Raw genomic sequence first — 4,400 nt, forward strand, 5'->3', positions numbered from 1 at the left:
AAGCCGTAGAGCTGATGGCAGCATCCCTTCACTGCTCACCACCTCTCCACAGAGCAGCCTTTCCCTCCAGCAAGCTCCCTGTCCCCCCCAGCTCCCAGCTTTCTCTACTGCTGCAGCACCAATGCCTGGCTGGCCAACTCTTCTTGTTCTCCCAGCTTCTGCTCCCAGTTTTGTGCAGCCAACCCAAGGGAATAGAGTGCATGTTGATTTATTTTAAAATACCAGTACTTTTTAACATTGGAGTTGAGAGTTATGTCACAGGTGAAAATATGAAAAATCCTTTCTTCTTTGGAGCAGGAAAAACCTTCTCCTCCTTCTTTCTACAAATTATCACACCATAGAAACTCTTAAGTTTCACTTGGCAGCAGGTAGAGGTTTTGTTTTTGTGGTTTTTTTTAACTCTATAGCTGTCACACTAACACTTCCCAGCTACCTTCTTTCCCCTCTCTCTGCTCTCTCTTGCTTCTCTTCTTTCCTTGCATCAGGCAGCTGTTTATACTGTATATGTAAGCAAATTAATATTTACACTTAGAAAATTATTATTTTGTAAAGTTCAAATAATGGTTGAAAGTACCCATCTCTGTAGAATATAACTGTGCTGTAGCATCATACTCTGTCCCAAAAATAATGTAAGGACCTAACTTTTTATAAGGCTAAGATGAAAAATATTATGTTAAAATGGAAGCATAAAAATAAAAATTAAATGCATATGGCCTTAAAACGAACCCAAATAAAAACTTTATCCTTTCTCTGTCATATTAGTTTGAGGGATTTTGAACTTCTTTTCATATAATGATCAGAAGGGGCACACACAAAGGTTAATTCCTGTGATGGACTGAGACACAGCCTTGAAAATCAGAAAGGAAGGCTGACAGTTTTGCTGTCACAAGTCTCTGTGCTCTATCATACCAAGTTACACACTGATCAAACAGCACGGATTTCTCCAAAAGCTATTTTCTACTAGGCTCATCCATTCAGTGGTTGGAAAATAGGACAACAGTGTTTACTTGGAGATGGTATATATATTGACCTAAATTTGAAAAGAAGCTCAAGTTCATGCAGGAGGTTTTTTTCCAGTATTTACTCCTGGATAAATAGTGCAGCATTACTCTTTCATTACCCAACCCCCTAAACACCTGAATTGCTTTGTTTCTTTGGAGTTTTGAAACCACACAGAAATGTGGCTTTGCTCCTCCAATGCCTGGGCCACTCAGAGCACACCTACATTTTAAATCTGAGGTACAAAAATAACCAACTCTCCATGGCAGAGCCACCCAGCACAGCCTGGTGCCATGCAGAAATCCTGGCTGACGACTTAATCTGGCAGAGCAATTACTGTGACCGCATGCTATGGGTATCTGGCACTTCTGTGGCCCTGATCCCCACAGCAAATCATTTCCACACAAAGCATGCACCCCAAACCCTATCTTGCTCCCAGGCATTACTGCTCTTAGGTCTAGGAACTCTGGTTTAGATGCCAATTTTTGCTGGCAACTCACCCCTGGCTTTTTGTTCTTACACTCCTTTAACACTCCCACTTCAAGAAGGGATGGGATAACGCTATCCTCTGTTCAGCCAAATGCCAACTCTCTGGTAAACCTCACTGGCAATAGGAAGAAGGAGGCGTAGTCAGTGACCTGCTACTTGCTGTTCCTTCTATGACTGTGCTTTTAGTCATACTTCTCTGTGCCACTCAAGTGGCTCTTTATTCCTCCCTTAATTCCTCTCACTTTGTTTTCCTGTTTGAGTTCCTCCTTTCAGTCTGGCCTTCCCCTTCGTTCATCTCTTTGCTTACCCCTCCACCATGACACTGGTTTTTCACCTTCTCCCTAGTTCCTTCATCTTGGCTTACTTCCTCTATGCCTAATTTTCCACCTGCAACCACCACCAAATCTGCAGGTTAACACAACCCTCTGCTTTGCTGATGTCTGAGTTGTCTTGTGTCAAGTTTCAGGGGAGGTTTAGACTGGATATTAGGAAAAATTTCTTTACTGCAAGAGTGGTCAAGCACTGGCACAGGCTGCCCAGGGAGGTGGTGGAGTCACCATCCCTGGAGGTGTTCAAAAAGTGTGTGGATGTGGCACTTCAGGACATGGTTTAGTGGGCATGGGGGTGTTGGGTTGACGGTTGGACTTGATGATCTTAGAGGTCTCTTCCAACCTTAATGATTCTGTGATTCTAAGTTTTGTCTCTTCTCATCTCTCCCATACCCAGTGCAAACAGATTTTAAGATCTCAGGCTGCACACAAATAAATGAACCTCCAACGTCACAGACACTCCCAAAATAAAGGGGATGAAAAGTCCGTAATTGCAGAAAAGGTGTTACTTTAGTCCATGACATTTCTTACTGCCACTCTACTGTACAACTTCCTAAATTATTAAGACTTAAGAATTCATTTCACTATACTTTTTCTACTTAAATTGTTAATGATGAAACGTGACTGAATGAGTAAATGTATTTGTTTGTGTTCCCTTAGCACTTACAATTATACTGGCAACTAGAACTGTAAGTTTCTAAGCAATGGTTTTCATTCGTTATAAAGTATTTGGTGAAGTCTAATGGCTCAATAACCTGCTACACAAACAACTTTCATCACTGAGTTACCAGCGTGAATTCAGTGTGAACACAAAGCAAACTCCGTGTTTACCACGTGGATGTATAGCAGCAAAGATAGGAGACTAGAAACTTAACAGAAAGAGTAAACATTTCTATCACAGATGATAAATATAATTTTGAAGCATGCTCTTAACCCCCACTGATTAAAATCTTTTTTGGAACAAAAATTTATTAACGTTGAAGGGACAGGGGGAAGTGCCCACATGCTACTTGTTCTGATGATAAACCAGACTTCAGTTTCTGGTGCCATCAACTGGGTAATTTTTAAGCAACACTGCATTCATTTAAAGTAAACAACCACTGTATATAAAATAGATTGTCATGGTTTAGGTCTGGGCCGGCCACTAAATCCTGGACAGACGCTCTCTATTAACCCCTCTCCCCTCCCCAGAAGGGAAGAGAAAAGAGAATAAGGGAGAGAGACTTTATGGGTTGGAAAATAAAACTGACAGATTTAATAAAACAGTAATACTAATACTACAGATAATATTGTAAATAGGATAATAATTAAATATATACAAACATGTACAAATATATATACAAAGCCAATATAAAATCCTCCCCCCACCCTCCCACCAATGACGAATACATCACCAGAGGCTCTGCAGAGCCGGGCACTGGAAAAGTCCCAGACCAAACTCAGCAGCAGGTGGGAGCAGGATGCAGAACACCCAAATCAGGATCAGCGGCAGACGAACGAGCAGGATTCTGCTCAGGCCTTGGCCTCTGCAGGATCGAGATGGACGGAAGGGTCCGAGATGAAAGGGCTCCAAGATGGAAGAAGGGGGAAAAGGGAACCAGACCCTCGTGATCTCTCGGTTTTTATACCGAGTATGACGTATGTGGGGTGGAATACCTTGCTGGTCAGTTTTGGGTCCGCTTCCCCCCCGGTAGGCGCAGACACAGCACCCATGATGAGACAACTGACCTTGAGCATATCTTCTAGCAGCGCTGTTTGGGAAAAACATGCTGCCAGTTTTCAGCAAGTTCAGTCACTTAAAAGAGACTGAGCTGAAAAGTAAAATCACTAAATAGAAAATTAGTTCTATTTAGCTCAAACCAGGACATAGATAAAGTAACATTTGCTACACTGTGCAAGAAAGTGAATTCTCAGCAGGGAGGATGGTAAACACTGTGCAGCACACTCCTGAAATGAGAAGTTTCATTTCTGTTGGACAGAACTATTTTTCCTCTCAGAGGGAACCTTGGGGGACAACAATGTATTCATTAGGTTTTTTATACATACACACGTTTTGTGTACAGGAAAATTTAGAACATAATTACTTAAAATAGTACAGCTGCTGTAGTGGCACAGAGATATCAAAGTGGCCTTTCCAGGCTGTCCTGGGCCATCAACAACCCCCATGGGCTGCATAAACCCAACTCCGACCACTGGCTCTGGACCGCAAGCTGCCATGCAGCCCTCACACACCTAATACAACATCTTCTCACAGTTACATGCTATGCCCAATCTTGAAGTATATTACAACTTGCCTGCCTCTACAATGCTTGTGATCACCTCTGCTGCAAGAGTGAAGCAGGGGGGCAAACAGAGCAGGTTACACTCTGAACCTACTGCCTGCCCATCACCAGCTTTCCTCCCCTACTGGGAGACCAGTGACACACTGCCATTTCACTGACCATGAAATATGTTAGCACGATCTCTTCCCCTGCCCTGCCACATCTTCTCTGCTGGAAGGAGTCAAAAAATCTATTTATGGGAAGAATTAATCATGTCAGAGTGAAATAAAAATTGCTTCCCTACTGCATGTAAAGATCTGCA

This window comes from Mesitornis unicolor, unplaced genomic scaffold (genome assembly GCF_000695765.1).
Source record: "Mesitornis unicolor isolate BGI_N332 unplaced genomic scaffold, ASM69576v1 scaffold727, whole genome shotgun sequence".
Lineage (NCBI taxonomy): Eukaryota > Metazoa > Chordata > Aves > Mesitornithiformes > Mesitornithidae > Mesitornis > Mesitornis unicolor.